A 17,698-nucleotide genomic window follows, 5' to 3' on the forward strand; every position below is an offset into this window, starting at 1 on the left:
ATGGCCCAAGCTCCACTAGCCCAATAACAACCCAAAATCAAAAACCCAACAGAGGGCGTATGTTGGGCGTACTCCTCTGGTACGCGGGGTGTACTCCGTCTCAGGTTGACTGGAAAACAGGCTGTTGACCCTGTACACTGGGCGTACAGCTTCCTACGCGGGGCGTGCGCGAGTTCCAAAAAAATCCTCATAAGTACTTAATGGCTTAAGCTCTTAAGCCCAAACTTCAAATCCATAGACCAAATATGCCTAGGATTCAAAAAGTCTCAAACTTTATTACTTAGGACATCCATAAAGCTCTTAACCCAAGGTCTTAATCCATTAAGACCTACTTATATCACACATGAGATAACTAAAGCCATTGGGACCTCATTTTTCTCACTCAAGACCTCTCCTAAGGTCTGAAAGGACAACTAATCTCAACCAACTCACAACATGCATCACTTTGGGGTTTTTGGGACAAGAAATGGTGTCAAGACCTCATAACACCAAGATCTACACACAAAAAAAATGTCAAGCAAGAGACTTTATACCTCAAAAGGGCTCCAGAAGATGATGTTATTCTAGATCTATAAGCTCCAACTTCCCAAGTCCTTCTTTGACAACTTCCTCTTTTCCTATTCCAAGCTTAAACCACCAAAATGAGCTTCCCAAGGACAAGATCTCACAAAAAGGAAGGATGAGGCGTTCTAGGGTTTCTCTGAGGTTGGGGAGGCTGATAATGAGGCTAGGGTTTGACCCATTATGTTGTTTATATAGTGGCTCACCCTCAAATTAGGGTTTAAGGACTCTGAGCGTACGCGTCCTTGCACCCGCCACCATTCGCTCTACAATGTTGGGTGTACCCACGCGTGTCCCAATTGTATGCATGGCCTGCTTCGACAACTTTTTCCATTAAGGGCCATAAATGTCACTTTCTTTAAAATGTCATAACTCCTTCATCCTAAGTCTGTTTCCGACGAACTTTATATCCACGAAAAGGTGGCGAGAAGGCCTATGCTTCTAACGACACACCCCAGTCCGAAACCTTCTCGAATGAAACCCAATGCCCACAAAAGACCGAAACGCCCTTACTCTTGATCTCAGAAATTCATAAATAAGTACTTTTAGAACGGGGCGTTACACTCGACTTCCGTTTTTAGCAAATCATTATGTTCACAAAGAATTTTAATCATATCTTCACAAGATGGAGTACATGAAACTTCATTGACCGGGATGTTTGTGGAACTCATTGTTTTTCCACACTTCAAAGTGTCAAGTTCTTCAATTACAGCAGCAAGACTAAGACAATTGAGATCTTTTGTCATCTTGATGACAACCACGTTTATATCACACGATTTCGGAAGTGAATTCATCAGCTTTTTAGTATCTCAAAATTCGTTAAGAAGACCCCAGCTATATTCATCTCAGTAGTAAGTGTAGTAAATCATTGCAACTGAGCTTCCAGGGTTTCTCCAAGGATATAATTGAACATGTTGAAGTTTTGTCTTAACATCTCCTGACGACTCTCTTTCATGTCTACAATTCCCTCGTAGACCTCAAAAGCCATTAAAAGCACAAAATAGAAGCCAAATTCAAACTTAAAAGTAAAATTTAAAAATGTCCTTTTGACTATAAACCTCAAAAGTCAACCTTAAAAGTCAAATTTAAAAATGCAAACTTGAAAGTCAAACTTGAAAAAGTCAAACCAAAAAGCTAAATTTGAAAATTTAAAAGTCAAACGAGAAAGTCAAAGTTTAAAATAAAAGGTCAAACCTAAAAGTCAAAGTCAAAATTTTTAAGTCAAAAGTCAAAAATTAAAAAAAACTATTATTTTTATTTTTATTTTATTTTATTTTTATTTTTTATATTATTATTATTATTATTATTATTATTATTATTATTATTATTATTATTTATATTTTGGATGAACAAAGAATTTAAAAATAAAAGAAATTTAATTTTGGGGTTAAAAGTGACAAAATTTCAAAACTGGATGCGACAGGGAGTGTTTATGATTTAAATTTCGAAGTGTTCTTCCATCTAGCATGCTAGATCAGCTGGTAAGATGCATGAAGAAATGAATCAGAGGTCCCGAGTTTGAACCCAGGCACCTCCAAATCCGCATCCTAATTTTTTTAGATGCGAAGGCTGCTACTTGCGATGATAGCTGCGAAGCGAGCATGAAGCTGCGAATGCGAGACGACGCTAGTGCGATGCGAGGCCGACGACGTGATGCGAGGACCTGGTGCGAACCGGAAACTCCGAGCCGTACACGTGCGAGCCGTAAACTCCGAGGGTCGTAATCTCGGAGTGTACACGTGCGAGGCCTATGACCGCGAACTCCTCAGACTGCAAACTATTCGGAAACCCTAGCTGCTGGCTGTACACGCCGCCATCCCCTTGCTGGTTAGTGGTTACGACCAAAAACAGCATTTTTCGACTTTGAAGCTCCAAAACTCGATCAAAAACCCCTTTTATCAAAAACAGGAAGAACAAACACCCCCCCCCCCCCCCCCCCCTTATTTTGCCAAGATCTATCCAAAAACGTAGGAATCCTTCAAAAATAAGATCAAGTCAGCTCCAGATCTGACAAAAATGACTGATACAATCCAAGCTCTGATACCAATTGTAAGTCCCCAAAATGTATGTGTATCAATCAGATCCGTTTGATGGTGCGGAATCCCAATCAAACGGATGATGTCAGATCAAATAGAAGAGAAAGAGAAGAAGAAGATGATGAATCTTGTATGTATTGATATGAATGAAGATCCGGATACAAGATTCACACACACTACCACACACTCTCTTTTCTCTCTCTCTAGAAAAGAAGTAAGTCACTTGCAAGCCCAAAAAGAAATCGATGAATGTGTCCCGACCAAGCAACGAAGAAGCGCTAGCAGATGAGATTGGACCTATATAGACTAGGGGAAAGACAGTCTTGGGGGTCCCCAAAATAGAGTGAGAACTAGCCCTTTGAAGAGCTCTCTAAGCTGTCTAACTCTCTATTAGCATATGCAGAGGGAAACCAGGTTCAATAGCCGGATAGAGTAAGAAAACAACTAAATAGAAATGAGTACTTGCTACGGGAGTAAACACCTTTAAATACACACACACGAGCTCCTCTATTCTCTTATGTTCATCAATCCCTCCTCAACCACCTAACACCTATATATATATATATATATATATATATATATATATATATATATATATATATATATATATATATATATATATACATACTTGGAGAATATGGGCCATAAATGGGTTTACGACCGTAAATGGGCTTACGGCCGTAAATGTGTTTACGGTCGTAAATAGACCATCTGGCCGTAAACCTGACCGTAAACTCATAAACATTACAGAAAAAAATACAATTTCCTAGAAAAGCAAAGTATAAACCATATTTTTGACCCAACATATATAATATCTAAGCCATTGATGATCCAGTTTACAACTTTTTACCTCAAACAAGCTGAAAATGGAGTAGAGAATCAGGATCCACAAGCTCTTCCTTGATCAACAACCTTGCACCAAAATGGACACAATGAGTTCAAAATGCAACAATGGAGACTAAGGAACAGTTTATTGGGGTTTAAATGCTTAAGGACTGCTAAAGAGGCCAGCCTTGATGACTTAAGGTGTTTATATAGGGTGCATCACCCTAGATTAGGGTTTCATTAAATCACACATACGCCCCACGTACATGGATGTACGCCCCGCGTACATGTGGTGAGTCCCGTCCCAACGTCACATCAATACGCTAAGCATACCAAATGACACACCCCGCGTACTTGCTTTACAGCTTGTACGCTAAGTGTACAGAGTGGTACGCCACGCGTACTGCCCAAGGACCAAAATGCAAAATTTTCAATAACAAGGGCAAAATAAGAACTATAATAGGATTCAAGTGTTACATAAAGTGAGTCTTAATGGAAAAAATGGGATGTTGGGCTCCCATAAGGCATGCAAAGGCATAAATTTGCCAACTTTATGCCCTAGGACCCCTTAAATGACCGAGATCCGGAAGTTAACGAAGTGACTGCATGGATTAAGCACTTAATGGTTGAAAGTGCTTAATAGCTTAGTACATTGGGTGTACTAAGATGCACGCCACGCGTAATGCCTTAGGATCAAGTACGCTAAGCGTATTGATGTTACGATGTGCGTACGCGCAATGGATTTTTGTTCAACTATTAGATTTTTGTGACTTTTGGGCCTTAACTAGTTTTTGGCCTTGGCCTGTATAGGATATGTGGGCCCAGTTTTCTGTTGTGGTCCTTACGTGTCATGGTTTGGGCCTTTCAGGCCTTAGAGCTCATTATTATGGATGAACCGAATATGGTTAGGCCCATTATGGGAAAGGCGACTGGGACATATTCTAGGAGTTGAACTAAGGGTTTTGGCCCATGTTTTAAGTTTGTGACCTAATTCTAAATAGGATACTTTGTGTATATTCAGTATGAGATTGTCGAATCGGTAGCCGAGAAGTTAGTGTTTACCAGCAGACCGAGGTGAGTCTTCTCACTATATCCATGGGTCAAAGGCACCCGTGTCATCCCATTACTTGTCATGTGAAATGATAATTTTCTATGTGGTTGCTTGTCTAAAAGACCATGGGGGTAGCCTGTGCCACTTTTATAGAAGACCATGGGGGTAGCCCAGGGCATGGAAGACCGTGGGGTAGCCCATGGCATTTGGATATTAGACCATGGGGGTAGCCCATGGCATTCCAGGGAAAAAGACCATGTGGGTAGCCCATGGCAATTGTTTGCATGTTATGTGGTATTTTGGGGAAACTCACTAAGATTTTGCATACAATTTGTATTGTGGTTTCAGGTACTTCCAGTATTAAAGGGAAGGGTTCGGCTTGATGGCGCAACATTCACTCTCCACTATTTTTTTGCACTAACTGATGTTGTTACTCTGATAGTTTGACATGTTTATTTTGTAAGGATTTTGGAAACAAATTATGGTTGTAATTCTTAACTAAAAATGAAATAAATTTATCCAGTTTTTGGGTTGTTACAATTTATTGATGTTTCAATAAATATGTTTTTGTTTATAATATTAAACATAATTCTAATACTTTTGAAAAGTTCATGAGTAGAATAACAAATAGAAGAATCCATTAGGTAGAAAGATAGAAGATTCTCCTATATGAAAAGAAAAGAAAGTACTTTAGTATCATGTTAGTAATTATGGATTTATATCAAAATTAATCCTCTAAGAACATCTTAGTGCAATTTTATGTGGAATTGTATCACAATTAATCCTCCAAGAACATCTTAGTGAAATTGTATGACTAAGAAGAGGAATCGAACATTGTAGGAAATGGTTCGATCATAAATGAGTCATACTTTGTTCTAATCCAGTTTTAGAGCAATTTTTTAGTAACTATGAATCGTATCTTGAAACTCAATTCAAACTAAGAAGGATGGTAACACCTTGTAGTATGTGGAGTAATAATGTTTTCTTACTCTAGCAAATTGAGAATTAGAGTTTTGATGTTTCTCAATAATCGAGAAACAAAAGATAAAGTGAGTCCTATTCTATGAAGTGTTTTCTTGTCGGAAATCCACACAAACATTTGAATATTTGTTTTAGCTCATCAAGGAATGTTCCTTGGGAGAAAAAAAGCCATATGTCAAGAACTCAGTGGGAGTCACATTGATCTTGAGATACAAGAGTAATATGACAATGATCCTTTTAGTTATCACTGGCACACGACATGACGGTGACAAACTGTTATGTTTGATTGACATATTCATATTTATGTGCACTTCCAGTTGAGTTGGCAAAGCTTATGAGTTCTACGTTTTCATTTAACTGCAAAAGCAAAGGCACATTAGTCAGTGAAAATATATTGGTCAATATGGGTGAGCTACTAACAACATGGAATCACTGGTGGGCCCTTGAGCTGATAGAATGGTAGAAATTTAATAGCGAAGTTCAGCCCATGAAGGAAACTAAATCTGAATTTGGTTTGTCCTAAACCTTGTCTTGTGACTATAGGTTGGAAATGATATGTTCATATGGATGGGAAGGTATGCACCATAAAATCAAGGTAGCAAAAGGTTTTGCTCTAATTCATGGAAATGGATATGAGGAAACACTTTCGCTAGTAGGTTTTAGGGATCTGAAAAAGATCAGTATGGATATTAGTTGTATTAATTATGTTCTCAAATTAACAATATGATTATGGCATCCCTTTTCATACTTCGAGTTGTGAGGAATGGAAATGAGTTGTTTAAACCTTCAGGATATATATTTATCACGTCTTGAAAGGGTTTGGACACATACACTATCTAGATAAAGTGCACAAGCTTAGGAAGCTTAATTAGAGGCTTGACGAAGCGTCGTGAAATAGGAATTTGTACTTCCATGAGAAATTCAAATTGTGTTGATTTCTAAAAGTCCAATTGATTTATGAGTACGTGTCAAAGCTAGTGGGAACATAATTGTTATGCTAGTATTGCATGTTGACAATATTATTCGTAGGAAACAATGTTTCTAGTTTGCAAGTTGCAAAGTTAAAAAATAGTTTCGCTATAATGGACATAAGGAAGAGGTCTCTCATACTTCGTTATGAATCTAAAGGTTTAGATTGTATTGTTTAACTTAGTCAAAGGCATATACGAATATCATGTTGAAATGTTTCAACATTGGAGATTCTATATATGGAAATATTATAGCAAGAAATTGAACATATATTGGACCCTTGTAATAATGAGTAGAGTCTCATATACTTCAGATATAGGATCGATTACAAATGCTATAATATTTGATTATTCTATTTTTCAAATGCTTTTAGAAATGCGTGGAAAAGATTAGAATTGAATGTGACCGAAGTTGTCAAATAACTGTCAAGAACATTCTAAGGTTTTACCAAAGAATTGGTTGCTTGTGGACAGTGGGAGTATGTTATAGGACGAGCCATTATGACACGTTCTGGATTGAGATGATTATTGGTCAGAATTGATGGTCATATGGAAATATGGAAAAGTTTCCATAACGGGAGAAGCTTATAGAATCTGCATGTGAGTTGGAACCTTTAATTCAAGAAAAGTATTCAAGAAGTGTATCTTGAATTTGAGACTTCGTTACCATGGAATTGTTCTGAATAACAAAGTTCTAGCGGAACACTCTACAATATCGTAGGTTCAATCTATGTGACTTTAAATCCTCAACATCACTTGAGACTGTTGGGGGTCAGAAATGGAATCTACCAAGTCCTCGCACAATGGCCTAGAGTGTCGCAATCGAATGTCTGGTGCTGGAGGGCTGAATGTGCTATATGGGTAAGGTTGCGCCATTTCTAACACCAATTGGTTTTAGATCAATCGGTAGCGTTGATGCTCAACAAGTGGTATCAGTTTCAGTGGCAAGGGTTCGATTCTCTCAGGGAGCAATTTCTAAGGGGGGGGATTGTTGGGGGTCAGAAATGACATTGACTAAGTCCTCGCACGATGTCCTGGAGTGTCGCAATCAAATGCCTGGTCATGGAGGGTTGAATGTGCTATATGGGTAAGGTTGCGTCAATTGGTTTTAGCTCAACCGGTAGCGTTGATGCTCAACAGAGACAATGCATGTAAAGATGATATTCCACTACATCTTAGATAATGATAAGAATTTGGAATTGTGAAGTGTGAAGTGTGCATCATTCGAATAGTGTCCAATGGATCTATTCATAGAGGAAGAACATAGGCATGACTGATGTTATCTAATTCAACTGATTAGTTGATTACTCGAAGCATTATAAAATGAATAAATTCGTAATTAATATGGTGATTAAATAAGAGGAATTATTTATATTTAGTAAGTTTGAAACCATAGTTAATTAAGTTATTATTGTGTTTTACTTTGCATGTTTACTTTCATGAGCAATTTTAATATTATTCAAAATTCCACAGTCGTTCATACTATTTGAAGTAAGTAGTGAACTAAGATTGTCATGAATTGATTGTGGATAGTCGATTAAGGTTAATACATTACAATTAGAATTTCTATAACATTCATGAGTACTTTGAAAATAGAGATTTTAAGTATTGGATAAACTCGCGCTTATAGATTACTTCATGGATTTTATCACGAGTAATTCTAGTTCGTAGTTTATGAATCAGTTGTGAATTGGTTTACCCAAACACATATCGTAACTAGGTGTTATAAAGAGTAATTACATGCATGATTTGGTTAGTGAATTGTATGACTATATAGTCAAAGTAATTAGTTCCTTTTACCTTCACAGGAAAAACGATATCTTTAGGCCCCTCAATGATTTGTTACCGACATCTGAAGTGCTTGGCCAAGTCTAGACTAAATTGATGTTTTTAATTAGTAGTCTGAATTCGGTCGTATTAAATCTGGAAATCGAGAAACAAAATCTTGGACTATGAGATTGATTCTAATCCATACCTCACATATATACGATATCTTGTAGAATGAAGGAATAGTTTATCACTTATCTTAGGGCCAACGTTTGATTTGAATCAGAGTTCAACAATAGCTTTGGAAAGAAATCTTTGTTGTTTATTTCAAGGTTTATACTTGAAATTGTAGTTACAGACTTATCCAAATGGGAGAGTTTTGAATAAGGTGTCTAAGCCAGTAACTAAATTGGTATATTCTTGTAATTAGAAGCAAAGTCTTTTTTGGGTTGCCCTCATAACTAGAACTTTATTATAATGACATTTATCGAGAGAGGATGATTCATTAGATTACGATATGATTAATAAACTAATTGGAAACCATGAAAAAAATGATTTGTTAATATATTATGTGATTAATATATTAAATGGAAATAGAAAATTGATTTTTTAATTTATTATAATTAATAAATTAATATGAAATCAATTAGAATTAATTAATTATTAATCAAAATTAATCTAGAATTAATTCCGGATTAATTGGAATTAATTAAAGGTCCAGGGGTTGAATTATAAATGTTCATAATTGAGCAGGGAAAGAAAATTCTAGAACCCATATAAGGGTGAACGAAATTAGAAGGGTTTCTAAGGTTTCCAAAAGTCTCCTGGTTGTAAATAAATAAAGTATTTGAATTGGGATTAAATCTATTATTTAATCCTTTAAATCTTGTTTTGTCCCTAAGTTACCTAAACTATAAATAGGACCCCTTGGGACCTCAAATTCGTTCATACACTTCCAAGGAAGATACCTTGGTCGAAAATCTCCTCCTTCCACTCTCCTCTTATCTTCTAGTTCTAGGGTTTGGGTGTGAGACATTAGAGGCATCATCGTGCTAAGCTTCCCAAGACCTGAATCGTTTGTTTACTACAAGAAATCAAAGAGATGTAACCTTAATCCCAAGATTTTGATTTATACTAGGGTTATGTAAGTTTAGTTGTTCATTGTATGTTGCTATCAAAGTGTATAGAATAGATATTTAGGATGCATGTACTCTATTAAATGTTAATTATTTTCCACATTGTACAAAATTTGTTTCCTATAAAACCCATCAATCTGTTGGTTCCTACACGAAAACATGGTTGTATTGTCATAGCAGGTTGAGTAGTTTTCCTCTTATTTACACAGGTAGCATGGAACCAATTCCGACCTTCTGGTCTGGGTACAAAAGTTCTCTTGGCCTCTTTTCCTTCTGAGAAGTTGTCGTCCTTAGGTATGCCGCTTTTGCCAATGTACCTTCTTTTTATTGTAAGTATTTTCGGACTCTTTTGTTCATTTCTTGCCTAGTGGTTGGTACCTTCCCAAGGAACTTTCGATAGTGTTCCTGGAAGGAGCCCATGCGTGAAGGCTCCGGTAACAAGGTGGTCGCTCTGTCCTGGGACATCCATTATGGCTTCACTGAACCGTTTGAAATTATCCATTATCGATTCTCCCTGATGTTGTTTACCGCCCATTATTTCTCGTACGTCTCCTCTGTCTTTTCTTAATTTCATGAAGTTTGTGAGAAATAGTTTTTTCAGCTCTACAAAACTTTGAATGTTGTTTGGTGCTAAGCTTTTGAACCAGGTCCCTACATTTCCATCTAGGGTGGTTTGGAAGTGTGTGCACCAGAATCGTTTATCTAGCTTTAATGACTACATGTGCCATTCATATGCACCTATATGGCTGTCTGGGCAGGTTGTTCCATGGTATATTTTTAGGTGTTGGAGTTTGGTTATAGCAGGTATGTCATATTCATGTAGTCTTTGTAAAAACGGTGACACATGTTGGTCTGATGAGGTTATGTGGTAGTTTCCTTGGTTTTGAAGGAAGTATGTGTGTTGGAATATGGGTAAATTTGGGTGGTATGTGTTTTTTAACATGTTGGTGAACATTGGAAATGGTTATGCGTGGACATTATAAAATGGCATGTTGTGATATGAGGAAGACGTACCAGATTGGGGTGGTGAGTTGAACGTTGGTTGCGAGTTATTTGTCACGTTAGTGAATGGTGAAGCCAATGATGGTTGCCTCATCGGCGTTGAGTACATTTGATGGGAATTTGGTGTTGGTTGTGCCTGCACGTAGGGATTCATTCCCATCTGCAACAATGTAAATGGTGGCACGTTACCGGAGAGCAGCGAGGTTGGTATTTGCACACTGATGAAAAATAGGAATTAAGCGGGTAGAACTCTGACTCAATAGCTTCTAATCGTCGGCTATCTGACACTGCAAGGCTTCACCGAAGTAACCAAAAACTCAGGGGTAAAAGAGACTAGAAGTATGATAGAATTCTAAAGAGATTTCGGAAGAATGGGTGAGAAATGAGCTTATTTCTAAAGAGATTTCTCACACTATGCCTCCTGCGCGCCACACATCTGGTCGGAAGGGATGACGTGTTGTTTTCTGCATGGTGTCATGTGTCGCATTATGGGTGGAGTGACAATGCGTGTCGTGCATGTTGTCTATGCACGCGGGCGCACACAGAGAATTTTTGTTTCATAGAAAATTCATATCTTTTTCATACGAGCTCCGTTTTTTACGGGTTTTATATCCACGCGTAGCTATCGATGAGATCTTCAACTCTCGTTTAGATTGTTTTTCCTAACAGTTGACCGATTTCAATTTCGGTTTATGAGTTGTATACTGCTACACTGAAATATTGGAAAAATCATAAATTCCTCTCACGAAGTCAGATTTATGCATTCTTTATATATGTGGAATGCTTGTCACGTGTACTATAATTTTGGTTAATATTATTTATGCTAAATAACTTTCTATTAAAATTCAATTTTAACGCTTATAATATTCAAATTGACTAGCCCTAATCTGCAGGTGTTACAAACTGGAATCGGAATGAGACGACCGGGACGGTCGGTTGGCTAGTTATGCGGCTAGCGCCTTTGGTGTCGAGAAGGCACACTATCATTTATAAATTTGTTTATTTCATTATCTGTTGCAGTCGATTTTCAATTAAGTTATAGATGGATACTCACTGTCTGGTTGTATATATTTGTAGGTATACTGATTTTGGATTCAGAAAATACTTGATATAACTACATACAGGTATGTGTACTCATCTAATTTTTTCTTAAACATGATTCATGCTACTTACTACCCGCCGTCTAACCCATGTAACTTCTTTGTATATGTGATATGTAAACATACCTCTCAAAAATGTCTTAACATTGTTTGGATGAATTCATCTAGATGTGTAACAATAGTTTAGATGAGTAAACATACCTCTCAAAAACATGTTGTAGCAAAATATCTTACTTCTAATTTCTTTGTATTTGTGGTGGCTTGATATGATTTCAGAGGAGCCAATACCAAAACACCTCACATGAATTCATAAATTGTTTCTAAATGGGTTATTTGTATTCATAAATCTAATGCATTTCTTCTTTTTTTATGTTTCCAAGATTGTTTAATTTTTTTAGGGTTTTCTTTTAAATCCATAATTTTTTTTTTCAAATGGGTTATTTTTACATATAAAATATTTTATTTCAGCTAGCAGGCACAAATGTCACTTAAAGTCTAAACAAGGTTTAGTTATGCATTTCCTTCACATCGATTTTCTCCTTTTTGCCAAATACAAGTGTTACTCTTAACATTTGATTGCGACACAATTGGCTTATTACCTGATGCTTGAAGATTGCAAAAATTAAGGGGAAAAAAAGTCATCAAGAAGTTAACAATTGTGTTGAAAGTGATCATAACAGGATCGTTACATCAACCAGATTCCTCCGATTTTGAAGGTAAGGGCATTTTCATATGTTTTTATTTTTTCAATTTAATTGATTTCAATTTATAAAAAATTATTATAAAATAGTAAAAATACTTTTAAAAAAGGATTGGGTATATATGGTATTTTAAATGGGAGAGAAGGGTAAATTTCATGTTTCAACATTAAATCAGGTAAATTCATTGGCATAAAGAGGTAACAGAAGGGTCTTTTATCTCAAGTATTTTAGTTGCATGACGAATTTGGATCTATTGTACTGGAAGGTGAAGTTATAGAGATGGGCATGAATCCATCTTATTGCTTACTCGAGAAGGCTCTTATGATAGTTCTGAATTCTTTGCTACAAGGCTAGCTTTTTACACGATTAGCTTATTTTAAGACTTTGGTTGTTATTGAATATTTGCGGATAAGATGGAATCTTTGGGAGATGTAAGTAGGTTTTGGATTGTTATTACTGTAAAATGTTTGTGGATATATTAAAGCTTCAACCGTTAAAGACAGTTAAAGAGTGTTATTTTTGTGAATATTATTTGAGACTAAAGGTTCACGCTTAAAGGGTGTTGTTATTTTGACGAATATTGTTTGAGATTAGTAATGTAATAACCTTCACATCAATGTATCTCTATTCTAATAAAAGAATAGTTTTAATCTCCTTTTGACATGTGTCATCCTATTAGGCCTTCTAATTAATACATATTTTATTTATCTTTTGCCATATGTCATCATATTAGGTGTCATAATTAATTCATACCACTTGTCAATCTATTAATTCTCCATTTCAAATTTTAAATTTCTCATTCTAATTAAATTAAATTAATAACATTAGAATAAAATTAAAATAAAATTGATACAAATTATACGTGATATAATATTTCTATATTTATTTAAATTAACGATTATAATTTTATATAACTAAAAAAATATCTTTTAATTAATAATTTATTTAAAATAATTAATTAATAGATTTTAAGTTCTTATTAAGAAAGTTTAATTAATTTTGTAACCGTAGTTTCCACGGGTTATAAACTAGTAAATAAATAAAATATTTGTTTCAACATCCTTTGCAAACACTCAATGGTCAAAAGAGTGCATAGATGCAAAAACAAATAAGATACTTCGAGAAAATGTATAGGCACACGTCTTCCAAGCCCGCAAAACATAAGAATATTTGAATTTTTTAAGAGTGCAATATAAATTCTTGTATACAATAACTACATCATATATCATCTAATCATATGTAGTTTTCGCTAGAATCTAAGTAGCTTAATTATATATCCTCTTATCACCATTTCCCTCGACATGTATTTATTTATTATTGTCGGAGTCCTTCATGATAAGGGAATTTATTTATAAACAACTTCTAGAGAAACTTTTACCGTACCTTTTATATTCTTCTAGAATAAATATTATTAATAATACAATTACAACATGAATAATCCATACTAATCATTTAACATGTCAAAATGGACAGACACATGTGATGACAATATACTGACCCTCACTTTTTAAACATCATGAATAGTTTAAAAAAATATAATTTATTTATTGGATCATACCTATTATAATTTATGGCCTAACGGTATCAGGTGTCAGGTGTTTAATTTATTTTTTGAGATTCAAGGTTCGAGTCTTGTCCAAAACATAAGTGGATTTAAAAGAGTAATTTATAAGTAATTAGATTTGTCATAAATTTAAAAAAAAAAAAAAAAAAAAAAAAAAAAAAAAAAAAGAAAAGTTATCGGGTCATAATTTGTGTACTCCTTAACTTTGAGCGTTATTATTATTATTATTATTATTATTATTATTATCTTTAATAATGAGTTCTAAAGAAACAACCAACCCTCGTTAATTTATATGTTTGGTCATTAAAGGATTTAATATTTGTTACACCAATAACATTATTTTATGTTACTGTTGATTTGAAGTAAACATAGCATATGTAATAAGGTATTATCAACGTTATAATTCCTACACACTCTTGCACGTATGCACACTTATTATCAGTGTTAAGAACATTTCCAATACATTAAGTCTTTATAAATGCTTATTGTATTTGTCAATTAAATTTTTCACTAACAAACTAATAAAAAAAAAACTTTAAAAAACCTTTTACTTCAATCCATATAAATTTATATAAAGGTTTTTATCTCTACAAAATGACTTATAGGATAAGAAGTTTTTTTTTTTTTTTTTTGCTAGAGATGACATGTCACAGTGCTACATCAATATTTTTGAGTCTACATTACCGTCACGTCAGATTTAAAACACAACATTCATGATATGTCATTTTCACAAGATGGGTCAAGATTGACATTAAAAAAAATTAAGTTACATTAAAAAAAACATTTCATTAAAATAAAATAAAAACTACAATATTTGAAATATTACTTGCCTTGATTTAATACTTAACATTAATCATACTAAGTTTCAAATCTATATTTCTTGATAAGCTTTGATTGGAATTTCTCTGCGAATCGACATTGATGCTCAGGTAATTTTGAAACGTCTTCCATCATTAGCTTCTGCTTGCAATTTTTTGTGTTCCGTAAGTTGCAATTTGGATGTACCCATTTAACTCCATGAGCTCCTCTCTCCTATCCTCACATGAAAAACTTTCAATATCTTTTAGCTTTATCTTCGCCTGATCTTTTCCCATATGACAACTTGGCCTCGGAATTTTACGATTCTCATCATTGAGGTCCATTCAAACATGTGCATCTGAAGATTGACTATGAGCATTTTCAGGTGTTTTGATTCTTTTCGAACCACTCGTGAAGTCTTCCGATGTGTATTGTTTGAGCCATTTTCCCTTGTCCTTCGTAACATTCCAAAAAACAAGATTTTTGAAAGTTTTTTTTTTCGATACACTTTTTGAGCTTTGGGTAGTATTTGTGCATCATTAGCACCACTTGGCCAAGATCTTTTTACATTAACAAAGACACCATTGAAATTCATTCCATATTTTTTTGTATTCTTCCACTAAGAATATATTTGATCTTTTTTTTGTTTGGTATGAACTGCTTTTCATGTGCTTAACAAAAAAATTCCACACTTTCCCAGAAAAAGTGTCTCCAACATGGTCCTATCATCCAAGGATAGGGTATTCTGATGTGTTAACCCATGCTTCCGCTAACGCCCTTTCTTCATCTGATGTCCAGTTTTGGTTTTCGGCCCTATTTTTTTTTCTTCTTCTAGCTTGAGAGTTGAGTCGTCGAGGGTTGTGTTCATCTTTGTATTCGGTTGAATTCAAATCAATAGATTGACATATATTTTCTTGTAATGATTTGAACGCGTTAATATCGGGTTGGGGAGTGGGCTGGAATTGAAATTGGGATGTAAATTGTGATCGGGATGGAAATTGAGGTTAGGATGGAAATTGGGGATGGTTTGCTCCATACGTATAATATGGAACATTTTCGGGATAATGATACATTGGTGGTGAGTAGATGGATGCATCAGGTTGAGGTCGATACATCGAAGTTGAAAAATTGCTTGATGAAGTGTTTGAAACTTTTTTCTTATTGCTTCTAGGGGTTTTTTGTTGGCTATGAGAAGACATTTTACAATTTGAGAGATAGAGAGAGGTTTGATATTGTGAAGGTTGGTGTATAATGAATTGTAAGATGTGGAAATATTTATAGAGAATGGAAAAGATTTTTAAAATTTTGAATTTTATAAACTCCAACGGATAGTTTTTTAATTAATGGTTGTGTTTGTATTTATGTGTAAAAACTACTTGAATAAAATTTGAATTGATAGGTTAAATTGGTAAATTTTTTTAAAAAAATGTTAAAAAAAGTGGTGTTGTCCTCTCTCACTTCGATATAAAATTTCCATTTCATCACATGCATCTCGACATTCCACTGTCGAGGGACGATGTATGCTACCTACACCAGCTCTTTGTCGAGCAAATGTCGAGCCACTCCGCTCGATCTAAATGACATATTCAAAAGGTAAAAACTTTTTCAAAATGTTTGCATTAGACCGAGCGGAGTGGCTCAACATTTACTCGGCATAGGTGGCATACACTGTCCCTCAACGATGGCATGTCGAAATGCATGTGATCAAATGACATTTTGTGTTGAGGTGAGAGAGGGTAACGACTCATTTTTTAACATTTTTTTTTTCAAAAGTTACCAATTTAAATTTTATTCAACCGCTTTTTACACATAAATACAAACTCAACCATTAAACTAAAACTAAAAAAAATAGAAAATATATAATAAAAAAAAAGTCGTTAGAGTTTATAAAATTCAAAATTTTAAAAATCTCTTCCACTCTTTGTAAATACTTCCATATCTTCTAATTCATTCCCCAACAACCTTCACAATATCAAACCTCTCTCAATCTCTCAAATTCTAAAATATATTCTCCTAGCCAGCAAAAAACTCCAAGAAGCAACAAGAAAAAAACTTCAAACAATTTGTCGCCTTGGTGTATCAACCTCAACTTGATGCACCCATCTACTCACCACCAATGTATCATTATCCTGGAAATGTTCCATATCATACATATGAAGCAAACCAACTCCGATTTCCATCCCAACCTCAATTTACATCCCAATTTCAATCCCAACCTACTCCCCAACCCGATTTTAACGCGTTTGAAGCATTACAAGAAAATATATTCAAATCTATTGATTCGAATTCAACCGAATACAAAGATGAACCCAACCCTCGACAACTCAACCTCGAGTCGAGAAGAAGAAAAAAAGGTAGGGACGACAACCAAAATTGGACACCGGATGAAGAAATGGATTTAGCGAAAGCATGTGTTGACACATCAAAAGACACTATCCTTGGAGACGACCAAGATGGAGACACTTTTATGTAAAAATGTGGTAAATTTCGTTATCAATGTAAAAAGATCTTGGTCAAGTGGTGTTAATGATGCACAAATACTAGCCAAAGCTCAAGAAGTATACCGGAAAGAAAAGAAGAAAACTCTTAAAAATCTTGCTTTTTGGAATGTTGCGAAAGACAAGGAAAACTGACTCAAACACTACACATCAGAAGACTTCACAAGTGGTTCAAAAAGAACCAAAACATCCGAAAATTCTCATAGTCAATCTTCGGATGCACATGTTGGAATCGAACTCAATGATGACGAACCATATGATATTCCGAGGCTAGTTCGTCTTATGGGGAGAGATCAAGAGAATAGAAAGCTAAAAAGTATTGAAGGTTCTTCAAGTGAGGATAAGAGAGAGGGTATCATGTAGTTAAATGAGCACATCTAAAGAATGTTGCAAAGAGAATTGGATTCATGCGGAAAAAAATTGGGCGTGGAAGTTGTTAGAGGATACGTATTTATGTATTTTTTTTATATTCTCATATTATAGCCTATTATCGTTTGGCCCTATTGTATTGGCCCATGTATATTGTATGTGTTGTGCATTATTTATACATATATTTGAATGAGAATTAGATTCATGGGAAAATAATCTCTATCATGGGAAAAACCCTAGCCGATCTTATGCTTGCCTCACCCTTTGTCAACCTTCTCATCTGTTGACATTGCATCTTCTCCTCGCTCTACCTTGCGTTTTTCTCCCTTCTTCCTCATCAC

This window comes from Lactuca sativa, chromosome 5 (assembly GCF_002870075.4).
Source record: "Lactuca sativa cultivar Salinas chromosome 5, Lsat_Salinas_v11, whole genome shotgun sequence".
Taxonomy (NCBI): domain Eukaryota; kingdom Viridiplantae; phylum Streptophyta; class Magnoliopsida; order Asterales; family Asteraceae; genus Lactuca; species Lactuca sativa.